Consider the following 21559-nt stretch of genomic DNA (forward strand, 5'->3'; position numbering starts at 1 on the left):
AACAAAGGAAATATGTTCACTTTATTCCTTGACCCTCCAAAAATATGTGTAGATTCCTCATTTACAAATTTCCTTGCACCAGAAGTTGAGATATTTACGAAAATGAGAATTTCCATAATGGCGGATCCTAATTAGCATATCAATGCATTTAAAATTATTTCCACGAATTTTACTCAAACAGAAAATAGTTATGTTTCCCTTAAACACCAACAGACATCATAAGTCGCAGTTATGTATTATATCAGGCCCAGGTAATTAATTCTATTGATAAATCTAATTTCGCATGATTTTCGAATGATTCATTGTGCTTTGTATTTTATGCTAATTAGCCTACTTTTGAAAATTCAAAAATTTTAATATATTTTTTGCCAACCTGGCTTGTATCTGGCAACACTTAAGTAATGTTTTTTTTGACAAAAAAAACTGACGCATGCGGTAATTACAAGGAAAGAAAATGGAAATTCTTGCATTTTTGTGAGAATTATTGTCTTTAAGTCAAATTTAATTAACATGCAAATGGGCTAATTAGCATAAACAAAATATATTTTAATATGTAAATGTATAAGCTTTAATTTGACACCGATTTTGCGATTTTATGTTTATATTTGACAGAGATATTGACATTTTGCCGATCTTTGTGAGATTCGTCTATTTTTGATTGGTTGCCATGGAAACAGCTTAATAAAGCAGAGTGCAAATGAGTTATTTTTCTGGGAACATCTTTTTTCTGATACTTGGGATATATATGAACACTGTGGTATCAGTGAAAAATTGTTGCGGGGGGGGGGGTAAGGTAGGTCCCACTGGCCCCCGGCCTATAAAGATTTCTTAGATCACTCCATTTTTTGTTAATGGAGATTAAAAAAGAACCAATTATAGACACATATCAGTGCTCATTTTTTCTGAAAGACTGAGAAAGATTATTGATTGGAAAAGAGTCATGAAATTTCTTGTTAAAAATTACATCTATGTAATAAAACCGAAAAACACTTTAAGTACGTGAAGCCGAAAAACACGATGTTTGTTTGTCATCAACCGTGACAAAGGCCTGCTGTTGGTTTAACGGTTAAGGTGGCTGGTTTAAGATCTCAGGGTCTTCAGTTCAAGCCCTGTTAACCCTTGAATTAACACCAGGTGGGTTGAGTCAGCCTGTCATCCTTCTGAGGTTGGCAAAATGAGTACCAGCTTAATGGTAACAGAGGCATTGCATCAGTGGCACAGCCACGCTCTCAGAAAATGATGCAACCAGCAGCCATAGGCTGCATATGAATAAATAAAAGAACTGTGACATGTACTGTATAGCACCTCCTGGTGGTGGTGGTGGTGGTGGTGGTGGTGGAGTACATTACAAGTCAGTTGTGGAGAGGGCTTGTAATGTTCCACTGATGCTGTTGCTTTACTGACTCCCGTCAGTGGGAGAGGGTGTCACTCCCTCGTCGGGAGATGGTGTTTACATAGGAGTACCATCTTGGGATTCCCTACCTTATTCATTTCTGGAGATTCCCTGGGATTCATGGATGTTATTGTTTTGAACCAATCCAAAAGAGGGCTAACGTTTTCATGCATATAATGTAGATTATTACACCACACAAACATCCATCGGGTCATATTTACAGCATGTACAGTACTTTATTCGGCAAATAATTTGCACACTCCCTTCACCGGATGGGTGGGTAAACTGATTTCGTGTGAATTATTCCAGATGTATGGCTTTAATTGATCTTACAAACAAAACTGTAGATGCCTTTGAAAATGAGTTATTCGTTATTGGTATTTTTGTTGATGTGTCAAAGGCATTTTGCACTATCTACACTCTAAGAGAGATATGTGTCTGTCTCTGTGTCTGTCTCTGTCTGTGCGTCACCATTTCTCACAGAGATGGCCAAATATGCTGTATCCTCATCAAACTTTCAGAGGCTCATCAATGAGTGCGGGGGAGTATTCTAGGCAAATTTTAAATTTTTGGTTCACGAGCGCCAGCCAGAGTGACCACTATTGGTTCACGAGTGCCAGCCAGAGTGACCACTATATTCATTATGTCTGTGTGTCTGTCTGTTGGGTAGTCAATCTAGTCTACCATTATTCTCAGTATGTCCGTCGATATGTTTGTCTGTCTGTCTGTCTATATGTATGTCTGTTCGGTCAAGTGCTCCGTTAATACAATGGCGATTTCGATGAAACTTGGTTGGTAGGTTTATACCATGACCTAGTTGTGTGCAAATGAGAACCGTTGCTATGGACACCACCGTTGCCTAGCAACGGACCTTTGAAATAAAAATAAAAAAAATCATAAAAAATTTAATTTTTCGAAAATCAAAAATCGGGCCACGAGCGACTGTGGGCAGTACATTCAGCCATATTGTCAAACATTTCCAGCCGGATCCTATGAAAACTGTTGGAGAAGATAGACTTTGAATGAATCCTGGTCGAAAACAATAAAACAACGAAGTTCGTTATATCTCAGAGACTATGAGTCAGATATAGATGAAACTGGTATGGTAGGTTCATAGTATGTCCGAGTTATGTGTGAGAAAGAACCGTTGCTATGGACCCCTCCATTGCCTAGCAACAGCCGTAAAACCTCTAAATGTGGGGGTATTTTAACGAAAAAACAATCTGCAGCATTAACCCTTGAAGCTAGAATCATTAATTTTCTTGTGCTTAATCCTCAGGTCATTCCCCATCGAACGGGCCCATCGCATCAGGTTCTATTGGGTAGGCGACTACCCATGTCCACCTACCGGCTTGTCTGTCTGTCTGTCCAGAGCACAGCTGCGTGGAGTTTGATCCGATCTTGACGAAACTTGGTTATGTGTTCGATATCAATGTCTAGTTGCGTTTTATGGATGAGTAGCCACGCCCATTGTGGGCGGAGCCACGCCCAAAAATAGCCATTTTTAGGGGGTAGTCGGATTAAAAATATATCTTCTCCTCGGGAATTGACTGAATGGAATGGGTTCTTCGGTATTTGAAGAGCTAAATGAATTATCAAAAACTTGTCATTGTCTGATTTTTCATTTTTGTCCCAAGGTCAAGTTCACAAGGTCAAAAACTTAGAAAATTGTGAATTTTGACATAAAAATCATATGACCGCCCAAACTTTGAGAGCCAGCTTGACAATATTTTTTATGCATAATCTTGAGGTCATTCCCCACCTAAAGTCTTGAAACCATTTTGCTCTATCTCGAACACCTTGCCCGTGGCGCCCCCTTCAAGTTTGTTTTTACACTGATTTCATCAAAGTATGGATAATCCGATGAGTGCGAAATGCCATATAGCCTATATGACGTTATATTGTTCCTGCAATGTTTCAGAGGAAGTTGTGCACCAAAGGTCATAATCCTTGACCTTTGACCTTTAAAGGCCACAAAGGTCATATTTTCAAAGTTGTGGGAATCAAATCGGGTTTTCGACCACCTTTGACGAACTAACTCCAATAAGCTATAGCACGTATCCTGTTTCCTTATTTTAATGTCCACAACATTGTTTTTGACCTTTAAAGGTTATGCAAAGGTCAAATTTTGAAAGTTGTTGAACGAAACCGGGTTTTAGACATTTTGCAGCTAATAACCTGTCACTCGTACCACATCATGTCGATCATTTTTATATGTTGGTCAAAAATTATCACATCGTCTCATCCTTGACTTCTGAAACAATCTACATCGTCAAATACCGCTCGTGAACCATCGTCGTCTTCAGACTTGTCTTTTATTAAAGTTCGATTTTTTGGGGATTAAAAAAAAAACTCTTTATTAGTGCCGAAGCATCTGTTGCTAAATGAAAGGGAATATTACATAATTTCCAACCCCATTCCTTCATGGGTGTGAGGAAGTGTTTTCAAGCCCCACAAAAAAAATAGAAATACACACAAAAATTTGATTTCTTCAAAATACTATTAACAGAATTACACAGTGGGCAATGCTGGGTACCCCAAGTAGGTCAGGTATGGGAGCATGTGCCAGAACAGCACGTCGCTGCGTTCACTTTCCGCCGGTACTCCAGGGGCCTCCGTCTGGCCATCCCCCAGGCAGATTCCAGGCTCATCCCCATCCTTGAGATGATGGTCAACCTGCTGCAACCACGAGGCACGTGGTCGGCCCACTGGCCTCCTCCACTCATGAGACTCCCTCGCTGAGAGAATCTGGTAAGCAGGATCAACGTCAGGAAAACGAGCCACATGTCCATACAGCCACAACTGACGCTCACGGACTATGCAGGAAACAAATCTCATCCGAGTCTCTCTCAGCAACCGCTCGTTGGACACAAAATCCGACCAGCGATAGCCAAGGATTCTCCGAAGAGACCTGGTACCAAAGGAATTCAGTCTCCGTCTCAGATCCTTGGTCAGAGTCCAAGTCTCACATCCATAGAGCAAGACTGGAAGTACCAAGGACCTGAAGACTCGGACTTTCGTCCTCCCGCACAGGTACCGGCAGCGCCACACCCCATGATCCAGTGAATCCATGACTCCCCAGGCCCGACCCAAACGTCTATTGACCTCTGACTCACAGCCAGCAGAGACATGAATATCACTGCCAAGGTAAGTGAATCTCTCCACGACCTCAACATACTCACCACAAACAAACACAGACAGGACAGCAGCATCCAAGATGTCACCGAAAGCCTGAATCTTAGTTTTGACCCAAGAAACCCATAATCCCAGCGGCTCCGACTCCTCATTCAGCACCCCGAGGGCCCCCAAAAGGATATCTAAAGTCTCCGCAAAGATGACTGCATCATCTGCAAAATCAAGGTCCGAGATCTTGACATTCCCAAACGATGCACCGCAGCTTGATCTCTCCGACATCCTCCCTAAAATCCAGTCCATACAAGTGCTGAAAAGTGTGGGGGCCAGTACACAACCCTGACGAACTCCAGTAACAAGTGGAAATAAGTCAGAGATGGTACCACCACATTTCACAGCACTCTACGTACCAGAGTAGAGTTCAGACATCAGATCGATCAGTTTTGGTGGCACCCCACGAAGACCAAGAATCCTCCAGAGGACATCCCGATTCACTGAATCGAACACTTTACAGAGATCAACATAGGCTGCAAGCATCCCCTGCCGAAACTCTCATCTGCGTTCGGTGAGGACACGAAGAGCAAGGATACGGTCAATCGTTGACCTCTTTGGTGTAAAGTCTGACTGCTCTGGACGCTGGTGCTCAAGCAGATGGTGGCGAACCCTATCAAGCATTATCCGAGCAAAGACCTTGCCCGGCACTGAGGGCAGCGTCACCCCTCGGTAGTTGTTGCAGTCTTGGCGATCACCCTTCCCTTTCCAGAGAGGAACCACAAGGCCCCTCTTCCAGTCAGTTGGGATGATGCCTGTGTTCCAGGCAGAGCACAAAACTGCATGCAACGACACGAGTGCAGCATTTCCACCAGCCTTGAGAAGTTCAGCATGGATGCCACAGATCCCTGGAGCTTTGCCCCATTTCAACCGGTTCACCGCAGCCCGTGTTTCCACAAGCGAAGGTGGACCACAGTTGATTCGAGGGTCATTGACAGGGATTGTAACACCCTTGACGTCCAACTTGACAGCTGGGGGATCAGCCTGGTACAACCGCTCAAAGTAACCGACCCAGCGGGCCTTCACTTCAGACTCCTCTGTCAAGATCCTACCACTCTCTGCTCTAACTGCAGTGCTCTGAGGGATGGGCTTGGATGAACGCAATGCGCGAATTCCCCTGTAAGCGGGACAAGAATCACCTGTCCACAGGTGATGCTCTTCCCCCTCACAGATTCCTCACACATAGGCCTCCTTGTCTACCCTCAGTGCACGTACAGTTTTACGCCTCAGCTTCTTGAACAGCTCAGCTCTGCCATTCAGCTTGGCCCTGCGACTCTGGTCGATGGTATCCAGTGTCCCTTGAGAGAATCTCGTCTGGGGCACTGATCAACCACAGACTCGAGCGTGGCGTAGAATGCATCCTTGACGGTGAGATCACCCGCCTCAGTCGGAGCAGAAACAGAGACCAGGGAAATGACACCTAAGGAGTGACGAATCCTTAATCTCATAATACGCTCGTTGACCTGTGTTACCTCAATTATCATTGGGGTATGATAACAGAGACAGGTGATCATCCTCTCTTAGGGATAGGACATTCCAGGCACCCACCCGAAGGGACCGCCTCAGGTTAACCCAAGGAGACCGCCGGCTGGTGGACGACACCTCAGCACCACTCCGACACACTCTCCCGCAATCTGACCCAGGGATGTTACCTCGTGGTTTCCCTCCTATCATCAAAGATTGGGGGTCCCGAAGGCTTTGCCCCAATCCCGTCATCCGGTGAGCTGCCCTGCGAAGGGAAGCTGCACAGGAGGTACTCCCACGGAGTGGGTTTTCAGATTTCTTTGCGTTTTTGTGTTTTGCGGAATGAAGGGTTTTACGGTGCCCGGAGTGCAAATCCTGCCACCAACCTCCTAATAAAAAAGTAACCCAACTGCAGGAGGAAGTCCGCAGACACAGTCAGGCACTAGATATGGATGGCCGTTGGCTCACAAGGAGCTCCTCCGCCCTTTGACAGGTTTTGTTTTTAATCCTGCTGGGTGTCCATATCCAAACACCCTCCTCACCAGAAAACCTGGTGGGGGAGATGGTTTCGTCTCCGACAACTCGACCATGGAACAGGTTAGTACAGGTTTACATGGTACCTGTAGCAGGTCACAGATCCAACCTGACCTGACGATGGCTAACCCCAAGTAGTTAGCCATCAAATAAAGTTATCTAAATTTCACCATTATGGCATTCCCGGGGTTACCCAAGACTGGTTTACGAGTTATTTGAATGACTATTAGCAATGAATTAAATATAAATTGTCTATATCTCCACATAGGAGAATCGCATATCGAGTACCCCAGGGGGTCTCTTTTGGGACCCTTGCTTTTCATTCTACACATAAATGATGTTTATAAAGCATTTGAATCATTCATCTTGTATGCCGATGACAAATATATTTTATTGTGACAACAATTTGAATCCTCGATTGTTTTGTAAATGATAATTTGATTGAAGTATGTAAAATGGTTTCATGGTAATTGGCTGTGAATGAATTCCAAGAATGAAATTTTATTTTGTTTGCTAATCGAATTAATTATATTGATGTAGAATATGTGAAAATAATTTCTTACTATTTTGTGGAAAATAAATGTTATTTTGAATTGAACTAAAATTGAATTGAATTGGGGAATGACAGAACTGTTATTTTGACTTCAGTTGTAGGGAACATGATTTTAGAATTTTAGGAACATGATAAAAGTGATTTTAGGATTGTCGAGGATTCTCAGCAATCCTCTTGAAGAAGTCCTTTCATTCAAACTCCTGGGTCTCACTATCTAGCATGATCTTTCCTGGGAAAGCCACATTTCTAAACTGGCCTCCAAAGCCAGTCGCCAACTGGGAATCCTCTGTCGTGCAAAGAAAGTCCTTCTTCGGCCCACCTGAGCTCCTGACAACGTACAATGCTTTCATCTGCAGCCTGATGGAGTACTGCTCTCCCCTCTGGGCTGGTGCTCCCGCCTCTCACCTTTCTCGGCTCCACGATGAGACTGAATCTTTGGATCTCTCACTCTCTCACCACTGGCAGGTTGGTGGTCTTTCTATCTTCTACCGTCTCCTCTCTGACATTGCCCCCCCTGCTCTACTTGTGATATGTCCCTCCTCCACCCCCCACCTCCCATGTTTCTGCAGAGTGCTATAGGTCCACCAGCAACCCCTTTCTGGTAAAACTACCAAAATCACGAATCACTGCTCACCTTCACTCTTTCATTCCTCTGTTTTTTTTCTGCCTTTGGAACAAACTCCCACATTCTCTTCAATCACACTCTTCCATCCAAGGCTTCAAAACAGCTGTTCACCACCATCTCATATCTTCTCCCATCCAAAACCATGATCTTTTCTACCCCCACGAATCCACCCCAAACCCACCTCCTTCAAATTCCCTGCTTTCCTTCCTGAAAGTCCCTGAAGTGTCCATCTTGTTTACCCCATGTTCGCCACCCCATCCCTCTACCTTCCACATATCTCCTCATGTCTCTGTTCCCCACTGTTTTGTGCTTCCCTCTTCCACCCCTCTTGTCTCCTGCTCCCCTTGTAGTTCTATGTGTTCGCTCTTATATGAGCCTCGACATTGTACAAATTTAAAAAAAAAACAGCTTCTGATTTGGTGGATTAGGGATGTGCAGTGCATTTAGTTTATCTCGACTTTCAAAAATCATTCAATAAAAGTACCACATAGATAGCTGTTAGTTAAGGTGAGAGCTTGCGGAGTGCATGGTATGGAGTAGCTAACTGGATTAGTGATGGGAAGCAAAGAGTGAATGTAAATTAGAGGATGTCGGGTTCGGAGGTTGGAAGTATGCCTGGTGTTGGCTTAATGGTTTGGTTGGTGGGCTTGGGATCCTCTGATCCTGAGTTCAAATCGTGCTCAGCTGTTGAATTAATACTGGGTGGGGTTAACTCAACCTGTCATCCTTCTGAGGTTAGCAAAATGAGTACCAGCTTGCTGGGATGATTGAGCCATTTGACCATCCTGTGTCGGAGTGGTTACCTGTCCAGGATTGTGCCCAATAGCCCAGGAGACTGTTTAGGCAGCACCAACACTCTGCACAGAGTATGGTCCCAATGGATGGATGGAGGTTGTTGGTAGTGGATCGGTACTTGCACTGTTATTATTTTCCAGGGATAAGTGCTGTGGCTGTTATTATTCATTATTTACATCTGTGATTGGGACAGTGGGGTTAAATTAAGAGTTGGCTTTCTAAATTTCTGATGACACAAAGCTTGGGACTAAGATAGATAGTGGAGAGGAGGGTGATCAGATTCAGGAAAGTATCGAAACATTCATAGATTGGGCAAAAGATTGGCAGATGTAATTTGGCATGAGGAAATGTAAGGTGCTGGGTTAGGTTCGGATGCTATCTACCATCCACCATCTGTAGGTTAGGTCAGGATGCTATCCACCATGGGTAAGAACAATGAAAGGAGATTATATGATAGAAGGGGTAATTTTGGATCCGGGGGTGGTAATAGATATGGGAGGTAAGCAGGCAGCACAGTGCCAGGCAGCTATAGGTAAAGCAAATCGGGTTTTAGGTTGTCTTCAGAGGGGGATCAATTATAATTCAAAAGAGGTGATGTTAACATTGTACAGGAATTTAGTGAGGGCCACATCTACAATATTGTGTACAGTTATTGTCACCACAACTCAGGAAGGACGTAGATGCCATAGAGAGGGTTCAGCGCAGGGTTACGAGATTGATTCTGGGCCGAGCTACATTCAGCTATGAGGAGCAGCTGGAAGAGACAGGGCTTTATTCACTAGAAAGGAGGGGGTTACGAGAAGATATGCTGGAGATGTTTAAGATAATGAAGGGTATAGATAAAATAAGTGCAGAAGAGTGTTTTTGTTTTTTGTTAACAGAGTAGGAACTGACAATACCAAGGGGCCACAGTTTTCAGAGTAAAGAAGAGAAGAGTTAAGATGGTAGTAAGGCAGGGCTTTCTTTCAGAGAGTAGTTGATACATTGAATGATCTCCCTGGAAAGGTAGTGGCAGCAGAAACAGAACATAGTTTTTAAAATTGAGTGGAAAGGTATCTGGATGTAGTGGTGATGAAGGACTACTCAGATGATGGACAATTGCACAGGCCTTATGGGCCAAATGGCCTCCTCTTGCCTTGAAGTTCCTTGTAAATCCTTGTGAACCAATATAAAGGAGCATCAAGATGAATGTTGATGGGATTTGTGAAACGTGTTACATTTTGTCTGGTTCATATTTATTTTTGAATTGTACTTTCTGGATAATATTTAGGTTTTCTTTCATTTTATTAATTCTCCTTTTCCACGACAATCGGGGAAGTTTGGACTTCATGGGAACTGTCTCCATGTTTTATATTAATTTGTCTATTTTGTAATCATGTGTTTGTGTAATATAATAATTATTATTTGTCTCCTCTCTAATATGTTACTGTATTCATTTAACAAATCATTTCTTAGTCTTTGGCAGAAGCTTATCACAATTTTCATCTCATGGAGGCCATCACTTATAGTTTTCTTTGTTAGATCAAGTCCTTTATTTGTAATTGGCTTTACAATCATTGCAAAGCATATTGTAGTTGTGGTGTGTTTGTATTCTAATTTATCACCATTTGAGTCTCGAAAACACGAGACATTGTTGGTACGTACTCGTGTTGAGGAAAGAAATGCAGAGACTGGTTGCACTAGACAGCTGGATTCTTCAAATCATACCGGTGATCCATCTACCTCGGCTGCTCAGATTTGTACACACAATTTAGTTTCTTTTTTTTTTCTCTCTTTGGCACCTGCTTCCTCTTCAGTTAACCACCTGTCTTCTACCTGCATAAAATACACTGCGTTTCTGTAATTGTCTCAAGCCTGCTGTTGGCTTAGTGGTTAGGGTGGTGGCTTGGGATCCCAGTGTCCTGAGTTCAAGCCCTGTTGGCTGCTGAATTAACACCAGGAGGTTGACTCAGCCTGTCATCCTTCCGAGGTCGGCGAAATGAGTACCAGTGTACTGGTCCCGGTGTATGCCCCGGTTAGAATAGGTGTACCATATCCCTGTGTGTCGTAAGAGGCGACCAGGGTTGGCGTCAGGAAGGGCATCCGGCCATAAAACATTGCCTCAAGAAAAAGCCAAACCCCTGCACAGCAGGGAAAAATGGCTGTAAAAACGGTCATTTTTTTTTTTCTGTAATTGTCTGTCCCCATTCATAAGGGCTATTTAATTGGGGTTTTAAAGACCAATCTTTCAATCCGACTGCACGTTCGCTACGGTCTATTTTTGAGGATAAAAACACTCGAAAAACATTTTCCATAAAAAGAGTAATTACGCCTCTTCTATTGGAACTGCAGACGATGGCTCGCAAACCGAACCTCAACAGTGGTGTACAGAAACGTTTTTTTTAAAATTACAATAAATACAAGGTCTAGGGAGGTGAAATTCGCTGCACATGATGCGTAACATACACAGAGTAAAACGAGTGTTCATTTACATCCGTAGGATGTCGAATAAATAAAGAAGATAAAGCACACCTGGCGCTAGGCCGAGGCTTCAGACTTTGACACGTTCATGAGGCTGTACCGTCAAAATGAAACATCCCAGTAGATAAAGAAAATATGATCACATTCGTACGTGTCGTGTTTTAAAATAACGCTTCTTGCTACGAAACATCGTATAGCTTCCAGTTCAATTAAAACAACTTCATTTTTGATGGGCTTTCAGACGAGTTCTTTTATAAACCCCCCTATGAGTGAAAGACCACAGCATGTGTCGATGTAGTGCAATGGAACCTGCACTGTTATGGCGCAGCCACATTTGATTGTGACCTTGAGCTCCAGGCTCGGATAGCATGCATTGTCCAAAGGCTTGAATGAATATTGATATGTTCTGAGTGAGAGCCTCTTGCGTTAACTTGGATTCTGGCACAATAGTGCAGTGTATTTTGGTGTTATGAGTTTCCATCCTCAAAATAAACTCATGAACAGCTTCACACCGGAGTGCCGGCCTCGTGCTATGAGCACTGACCTATAACTCGCCGGGTATTTAGCTCGCTGTTTGTTACATCTGTAGATTTACTGGCCAAAAGGCATCGATTTTTATTCATGCCCTTAATTGCCAAAATGCACCTGTTCTACCGTCTGACAGAACATGCTAAGCTAAAAGCAAGCACAACAAGCGTTTGGGTTAATCTTTCGCAGGTATATTTTGGCGCTCATATCAATTGTTGTAGGATTTTTTTTTTACCCCATTACATGTGGCGTTTGAACTGCTTTCTGCTCAATTTGGTGTTTGAAATGTAGGCTCCTGCCACTGCTAGCGAGGAACCATGTCTGAGTGGGAAAGGAGATTCAAAACGTTGTGGCCTCACCTCAACCACTGAAAGCAAGTTGTGCACTAAAAGGAATTGGTCTTCACAATTGCTTTTTCACTCGCAACCACTGATTATACAAACACCACTGCCTGTCGTCGGCCTACCACTGATGAATAATGTCCCCGTGAGTCATGAAAATGAAAGCATTGACTGATGTCTTTGTCCTGCATGTGACTATATATATATATATATATATATATATATATATATATATATATATATATATATATATATATATATATATATATATATATATATATATATATATATATATATATAACCTCTTAAATTCAGTAGCGCATACCTCCGCCAGGCTGAACAGTTTACGTTTTGTATCCCACTGATAGGCTAAATCTGGATCCGGACCTGAACCAAAATGGAATCGGCTTGTTCTCGTCGCTTAACTAACTCATTCACCTCGTTTTGCCATCACTCGTCCACAAGTTTTTGGGAAGTCATGCAGCATGTCAGTTTTAGCTCCATCCTTCAATGGTGAAGAATAACTTTTAAAATTCTAGTATCTGGATCCAAATCTTTACCAAAATCCAATTCATTATTCCTTGTGATACACCGAACATGTCCACAAAGTTTCGTCCAAATCCGTCTGTAACTTTTTGAGATATCCTGCTCGCAAACAAACAGGGGTGAAAGCAACCTCCATGTACATTCGGTGGCGGAGGTACTAGACAACATCCCAAAATTCAAAGGCTGTTCACACCGAACTAAACTTGACAAAAGAGACAGCTAAAATAAATACATATATTTGTAAATTTTACCTCCGCCACCAAAGGTGGAAGGAGGTTATGTTTTCACCCCTTTCTGTCTATTTGTCACTTGCAAAATCGAATATTTTTCAAGTATATTGGTCAGTCGATTTTGTTATTCTGCCTGTCTGACAATCGCCTACAGGTCACAATTTTAAACCAATCTTCACAAAACTTCACCACATGGTATAGTTTGGCATAAACAACAAGCCTATTGTGTTTGAGGTCAACAGGTCAACATAAGCCCAAGGTCAACAACTTGGGTGAAATTTCTAAAATCCTCAATTTTCATCCGATCGACGTGAAATTTGAAGAGGATTTATATTTCAGGTCATTGACATAAACTACCAATTTTTTTTTTAATGATAATACCAATTATTGTAGGTATGACCACCTATCCATGAGGAACAAAAAAGTTCCCCACCTATGATGATGGTTTGGCAGCCATATTGAATTTACCCTAAAACTTTAAAAATCTTCTCCAGAGTGGATGGACAGATGAAGGGGAAACTTCACACACATGTTACCCTAGCCTTGTGGATACCAGGGTGTTCATGAATAATTGATAGGTCACATTGTTTGGCAGCCATATTGGATGAAAGGAAAATATTTTTTTTACAATTCTCTCTCTTCAACCGCTGCATCAATCGATGCAAAACTTCACAATTATAATCTCGTCGTGATGGGGAATATATGTTTTCAATTTCAACCTGTAGTCCAGTAAACCAACGACTTTTTTTTGGCAAAGATTGGAAAAAAATAGGGGAGAGATGAAACTTGGTGGAAATCTTCTTTGGACCTTATAGAATGTCATACTAAAAGTCCCCGCATGTCACATGTGAGCTAACGTCACTATACCGGAAATGACGTCATCACCGTAAAATGCCCTTTTAGAGACTTTTTCATTCTTAATCTAATTGTTCTCGGTCACAAACACTTGCAGTAAATCTCACAGGATCAACAAAGGTATCAGTTTTCGGCAGAAGGCATCACTGCTTATTGTTTACATGCTTAGTTTTCTCTTTTGCACCCCCTTGGTCAACGTTGAGGCTGTAGGTTCATCCGAATAAACATCCAAACTAGCGAGATCGTCCTCTTGTAGACCTGTGTCATCTTCATCATATTCATTGTCAGAACTATTGTCGGACTGCACAAGCTCACTGGATTCTTCACATTGGACCTCATGGCTTGGCTCATCGTCTACTTCTTCATCAGTGTCTGGTTTTTCAGAATTGCTGCAACCACCACCGCGACACTGACCACATAGCAGTGAACACTGAATGCCAGCTTTCCTGCATCCGCATCATCGCTCACATTCAGTATTGCAGTTGCACGAAATCAAATTTAAAAGAGTGTCTGGGGCTGGACGCTTGCGCGTAAGAGTTGGAGACAGCTGTCCATCGACTAAAATCCCAACCCCATTCTGTCGGTGGTATATCACAACCTAACCATTGTTGTACCTGATGATAAACACGCATGGAATGTTCTTTTGCTGCTGCAGACGTTGGTGGTAGGGACGCGAGCTGGAGTTTGGTATGAATTGGACACTTTGCAACTGCTTTCATAAAACAGTGATACCTGTGCTTGCTCAGGGTAGATGTTGCCCTCGGAGCTCCATAAAGCGCTAGTAGGAACTCTTCTCCAGCAGATGTAATGGAGGATTCTGATGATGAGGGGTTATTGAAGACTTCCACGCACGTATTTAGATCTGGACGCTTCAGTAGTAGCTTGAATGCTTTCTTCTTCCCTTGTCTATAGAGAGCCGAAGTGGTATCGCAACCAGTCATCGCATGCAGAAAAAACAGATTGTGGGAGAATCCCTCTGGTAGACGATGCTGGACACGTCTGATATCAAATACCTTGTTCGGGGTTGTTCCGCTCCTGGGTTTAAAGAAGCAGATGCAATTGTCTGGTTGAGAAAGTTGAGTCAGCAAAATTAGTAAATCGCTATCTGTGCCTACAACTACTACGTCCTTATCATGTGACAGTTCTATTGCAGTGCGAACAATCATCGTATCGGCATCTGCCTCCGCATTTGTTACTCGTATCCCCGCTTGTTCCAGCTGTACTTTCAAACCCTCAATTAGCCTGGTCTTGTTCCTTCCATTTGTCAAGAATCGATCTTGTCGAATGGTAATAGGCATGTCATCAGTGAACAATATCTCTGCGGATTTGACTCTTTAAGCTCTTCGATTGTGTTCATCGGTCTTTGTGCTACATACATCAACGTAGCCGTCAAATATGACATAACTGGTTGTACCATAGTGTCTTTGTACATAGGATACGTACGCGCTGTACACGTCGCTGTATGTCCCATGTTGTGGCCATACCACCCGTCGCAGTTGATAACCTCCCTTTACAACGCACATGCTATCCTTGGGATAAGTTTGTTCACTTGCGGCGTATGATTCTATCACACGGTATAGGACGGCCTTCTCTGTCTTTCTCATGGATACGTCATCGAACAATGACAAGGGGCGAGGGGCCAACTCATACTCTAGGCATGAAGCAAAGTCTTCATCTGATTTTATCACGCAGATAATCCTGTTGAACAGTTGTATGGTATTCACGGGTATGATTTCGTCGCGCACTTTCACGGAGTTGCCGACGGTTGCCAATGGAAGGACCCTATCTTTCCGATGTAACTGAACATCACCGAAAGTCTTGCCCGTTAATTTCTTCATTGCTTCTGTACCAATCTCTACTGCGGAATCACAGTTGATGCTATCGTTGCCGACAACACCGGAAACTATTGACATCAATTCATGACTTTGTGGCAAAGGTGAATGGACTGTAAGCCACGCAAAGAGTTTTTCTACATCCTGGTTATCCCGAAATTGGTGAGATTTCCTAAGTTCAACATGTTCCTCAGAAGTAGTGAAACTGATGCCACAGAACTCTTCAAAACGATGATTTAGCTCTGTACAGCCAGGCATACCGAGCACCCACCGGTTCAAAACACTGTCAGTCATGCCTCAGCCACGTGTCAGAACTCCAGACGTTTTTATTGCGCGCATCAAAACTTGTTCTATTGTCATGTCAGTCCAGACTCCCGCCCACATTTTATCACTACGTCGGATTGTGAAGTTACCCATGGACGAAAACTTCTGGAACTCTGCTGGTGTCATCTTGGCATCCAACTTGGACATTTGCTGAAGATACAAGTGAGCATATTTTGCATAAGCCAAGTGTCCGGCTGCATGGAAATGTGGAATCATTCCGCGAATCGTTTCGAGATGCAATTGCCAATCACCACATCGCTCGGCACGTACAAATTCGCGCATCAGTGTTACCTGATTGAAATACTGAACCCAAAATTTGGCTGTTCGGCTAGTATTCGCGGCCTGGAGCTTGACAGCCTCCAGCTTTTCCATGACCATGTTCAAAACAGTTCTGTTGGTGATGTCTTCCATAGGTTGGTATTCATTTGTGACAGTTTCATGAAGGGAACCAAGTTGTGCACAAGAGTCCTCATCGATTTCAATTTCACTCAAGAAAACGACCGCTAATGCTGCCTGGGTGAGGGGAGTTGGTTATACAGTTGGTTGGTATTGGTATTTGGTATTTGGCTTATTGGTTATACAGTTTTCTCTTTTATTTATGCATTCCTGTAATAAAAATATCTGGTTTTCTGAAACAAATTGAGCATTGGCAGGTGTCGGTGTGCTTCAAAAGGTGACATCTCTTCCGGTGAGGCGACGTTCGCTCACACGTGACACTCGTGACATTTAGTCTGTTGTTTCTGACAGTCACAGGAAGGTATCTGTCAAGAAAACGACTTGTTTTCCTAACAAATATTGAGAAGTCACAGCTATAAGGTGGTTTTTTAAAGGTATGACGTCACTTCCGGTGTAGTGACGTTAGCTCACACGTGACACTCGGGGACTTTTAGTATGTTGTTTCTGATAATCACATGAAGGTACCTGCCAAGTTTCATTTCTCCCCTATTTTTTTCCAATCAAAAGTCGTTGGTTTACAAGACTACTGATCAGACGCATGGTCTGGCAGCCAGAATTATTTAATTTTTTTTGAATCAGATCTTTTTTGGGGGTTTTTTTTTCAATAAGACTTATTTGACTGTGCCTGGACGAGTTTGACGGAAGAGGAGTAGCAGCTGAAATGCGAATCCTATCCAGGTTCCTACCGATGACTTCATCTTTGCTTTTTCCTTGCTCGTGTTCCTTCTGATGACTCCAATGCAGGACTGTTACCTATTTGGTCTTCTATTTGATTTGAATTTAACTTCTTTTTTTTTAATAACAAATTTTCCACCAGAAGAGTTGGCTTGCACCAAGTCCTTCTCACGACTGCATGGGGTGAGTATTCTATAAATACCATCTGGTTCTCATTAATATTGTTACGGCTGTGGAAATTCGCATTACACCAGAAAGGACCCTCAGGTGAGATATTTTGATAGGTGCATGTGTGGTTAGCCCAAACCCGTTGTATTTAGGGAATTTATGTGATCCATCTGGGCTGCGACGCTTTGAGTCAGTCGTTTTTCTTTTTCTATCTTTTATTTCAAACACACAACATTTCAACAACCACGCCATCCCCATCACAGCGCCAACCACACTGCAACCATGCCACCTCCACCATCTACGCCACTACATCTTCGCCACTACGTCGGCTTCCGAACGGCAAACAAAGGCGCCAAGGAGGGAACTGCGAGGATGCGCAGGTTTCCCCGCCTGTTCCTTCCGTTTGACTTCCCCGCGCTTTGGAGTGGAGGAGGGGCGATGCAGGTCAAAGGTCAGAGGTCATGTAAAGGAGGGGTCTCTTCTTGGGGGAATAATCCTCTGACCCCGAGCCAAAAACTGACTCCCCGGCCCCGCACGGGGCGGGGTGGAGGGAAAGCGTGAGGGAACGACCTTTTCGGGAACCCTCTCGAAGGAGGGTGGAGCCGAGAACGGGGCGGGGCGAAGGGCGGAGCCCCGCGCGATAAAAGACGGACATGGGCGGGCACACGAGGGCTTCTTCTTCCTCTTCGTCCTGGCTGGTGGTCTGGTTGGTCTTCGGGAAGAGGTCCTGCGCCCGCGCCTTGGCGAGCGGCCCTGTCACGAAGGCACGGACGGGAGACGCGGCAGCGCCCGTTGCGAGGTGGACCTGCGCGTCTGGACGGGGAGTGCCGGAGAGGGTTCACCGGCCGCGAGAGAGGTCGGGGCCAGGCGCTACCATGCTGACGGTCGCGGGAGAGGGACTCACCAGCCATACAAGGGAAGTCACGACTTCTTTCTTTTCTTTGGGGTTTTTGCGTGAATGTCCGTGGGTGGCGCCAGTCTGGCTCAAGTAGAACTGTTTAAGTGTTGCTGTGTGTACGCGTATTCGGTTGTAGCTCTGCATCGTTTCTTTTGTTTTAATTGCTATATGTGCATTTTCCATTACTGTATGACTGTAAATACGTGCCTTCCGTGCTTGTCTGTGTGTGTGAATAAAAATGCTTGCTTGTTGAACTGTTCCCGCTCTGCTTCGTCTCTTTTCCGTTTTTATTGACCCTCCATCTTGCATCACGTAAGGGGTTCGTAGTGGGTGCAACATCCCGGTAATTAATCGGAACCGTCAAGGCCGACGATAACACCGTTCGGTTATCACTGTAGCACGGAACGGACCGCTTAAGCGGTTCGTGTCCGGAGTCGGCCTGCGGCGAGGTACGATCGGCCGGTCGACCATTCGTGCAGGTACTTCGGTAGATCGAATTTGGCGAGCGACCCTATCCTGCGCGGGTGGGCAATTGGCACGATCGTGGTGGGGTTAAACCCCCACCAGTGACTAGCTCCTGGCGTTGTTCTAAGAGGGTAACGACAGAATTGTCCGTCCGGTGGGCGACGTGCCGCGATTCGAGTTACGTGGCCATCCGCACGCCGGCGGGTGCGAATTCGCAACAATATTATTCTGCCATTATCATTACTATGGTGGAAGGAGGTTGTGTTTTCACCCCTATCTGTCTGTCCGTGAACAGGATATCTTAAAAAAAATTGTGGATGGATTTAGTTAAAATTTGGTGCAGAGGTTGGGTGTATGACAAGGTCAAACTAATTAGATTTTGGTGAAGATTCGGATCCAGATACTGGAATTTAAAAAAAATTCGAATGCTATAATTGTTATTGTACGTGGATCGGGACACTGTCGTTTTTTAAAGAGATTCTTCACCATTGAGAGATCGGGCCAAAAACGAGATATAGCATGATATTTCAAAACTTTGTGGACAAGTTATGACATAACTGGATGAATCAATTTGCTAGGTGACAAGAACAAGCCGATTCGATTTTGATTGAGGTCCAGATCCAGATCCGACCTTTCAGTGGGATACAAAATTTAAACTGTTCAGCCTGGTGGAGGTATGCGCTCCACTGAGTGCTGTCCAAGTTTATAATTTTGTCATTGGAAGCAATCTTGGAAAAATGCCATTACAGCGTAAAAAGAACACTGAAGATGGCGCTAATACCCCACTCATGTGAAGCGAAGGGCGGGGTTAAGCAATAATTGGTTCATGCCCGTCTGTCTTATCAGTTTATGATGGTCAGTTTGTGATTGAGAAACAACTTATTTAAATTGAATGAATTACATTTTGAACACAAATCAGAACATGGATAGAAAGACAAGTCTCCTGTTTAAACGTACCTTGGCTTAGAATTCATCCCGATCGCACTATCGCAGAAAGGAGTGAGATAATTTTTTACTCTCTGCCTGCCTGGCAGTCGAACAAAACTGAAAACCATTACAAACAGGAAAGTTACTGTTTTTAAGGATCTCATGAAGGACACGTACAACAAGCATGAATGAATAACTAATGTAACTTGTTCAACGAGGTGGTGTGTAAGATACTGCATCAACGGCGGTAAACTTACGCAGTCTTTTTTTTTATGGCCACTAGACTAGCTGTCAAAGCGATCACCTCACATATTCCGTCCATCAGCCCGATGTTTATTAAGCCAGGGGGTATTACCTGTTTTGACGCCCTCCTTCAAGAGTTCAAGGAAATTATGCATCCTGCTCACACTGAGACTGCAGCAAAGCACTCGGTTACTCATCGTATTGAGACCTGTCGACCTCCAGTGGCTGCTTGTCCTCGTCACCTTGCTTCTGATTGCCTCAACATTGTGAAAGCGGAGTTCGATCAAACGCTTGAGCTTGGAATCGTTTACTCATCCAGCAGCAACTGGTCTCCCCTCTTGCATATGGTACCGGAGACCATGTGGTGATGACCCAGCTCTCAACCGCTCCATCATTCCATACCTCCTCTGCATGATTTTGCCTCAACATTACACGGGAAGCGATTATTTACAAAGCTTAATTTCGTGTGAACGTACCATCAGATACCTGTTGAGACGGCTGACATCGCCAAGACTGCCGTCACCACACCTTTCGGCTTATTATACTCTGTGTATGCCTTTTGGACTATGAAATGTGGCACAGACACTTCAACGATTCATTGACGAGGTGACTCGTGGTCTACCCTTCACCTACGCCGACATCTACAATCTTATTCCTAGTGAGTCTCAAGAAGAGCATGAAGAACATGTACGACTTCTCCACTCGCCTTTCTGAGTATGGCATCATAATCAACCCAGTCAAATGCCAGTTTAGGGTTTCATTGCTCATATTCTTGGGTCACATCATCGATTAGCATGCCATCAAAGATTTCCCAGGTTCAAATCATTTATTGTCCTGATCAATTTTTACAGGAATTTCATCCCACGCTGTGCCGGCATAGTCCAGCCTTTGACTGACCTCGCTTATCACCCTTAATGAGAAAAGAGCTAGTTGCTTCAATGAAATGGGGTCTGCGTTAGCTCAAGCAATCTCAGAGAAAAGTTCCTTCTTGTGGGCCCGTGATAAGAGAGAAGGCTTGATGCATATATGAACATTTAGCAGAGACCGAGGGTGAAAGCAAATGAATACTTATTGGAAGCAAGGGTTGGTTTGATAGTTTTAAGAAATTATTCAGCCTTCACAATGTCAAATCGACGAGAGGATCAGCATCAGCCAACCACCGGGCTGCGAAGGAGTTTCCTGACGAGCTTAAAAAAAACTCATTGAAGGAACAGGATATAAACCAGATCAAGTCTTCAACTTTGAAACTGGCTCATTTTGGGAAAAGATGCCGACTCGGACATTCATCTCCAAGCAAGAGCGAACTGCGCCTGGCGTGAAAACCGCGAAAGACAGGCTAACGCTTCTCGTGCATTCAAATTCATCAGGATACAGTATTGTGAAACCTACATTTGGTTACCATTCCCGACACTCCCGTGCTTTAAAGGACAAAAACAAAAATAATTTGCCAGTCTACTGGAAAGCCAATGTAAAGACGTGGGTCACCGTGCAGGTATATTCTTGGACTGCTTTGATAACTACTTCGTTCATGAAATTGAACACTATTTGGCTTTCAAGATTCTCCTTCTCCTGTATTAGAGATGCATTAGAGGTAAGTTGTATGTAATATGTGCACTGAGGAGGCAATGAGTGGCCATCATAGAGAAGTATAGGGTAGGGTCGTCTTGTGTAAAAACCCCTGTATACAGGCGAGCCCAGGTGAAGGACTTGGGTTGACTGCAAACGGACTCGTAAGAGCCCTATGAGCATGGCTTGGGGAATCCTCCCACTGTCTGCTTCACAGAGGACCTCACACCTGATGGTATAGTGAGCTGCAGCAGGCCCTGAATGGAGGCAGGATGTTTTACGGAGGGGTCACTCCACATGATGGGATGGACAATTACAGGACAAGCTGCGTGCTGAAAGATGCACCCAAAGGAGTAAAAGCTGCATCTGCACACGAGCAGCAGATATATATATTCTCGCAGTTTTTGGGTCTGTGAGCTCCTTTGGCCTTGGACTCCCTGCCAAGTACTCTGCTTTTCAGTGTGAGGAACACCCATCCGATTCGCCATTCGCCACCAG

General features: G+C 43.9%; 1 protein-coding gene across 6 annotated transcripts in view; it reads right to left on the bottom strand.

Moving 5' to 3' along the window:
- The window catches only part of LOC147021332 (supervillin-like), a 241248-nt gene that overhangs the window by 218885 nt on the left and 804 nt on the right, over positions 1–21559 (bottom strand). The gene's annotated exons all lie outside the window — the stretch shown is intronic.

Source organism: Eptatretus burgeri, chromosome 8 (genome assembly GCF_056783735.1).
Source record: "Eptatretus burgeri isolate ZD-2024b chromosome 8, Ebu_testis_v1, whole genome shotgun sequence".
Lineage (NCBI taxonomy): Eukaryota > Metazoa > Chordata > Myxini > Myxiniformes > Myxinidae > Eptatretus > Eptatretus burgeri.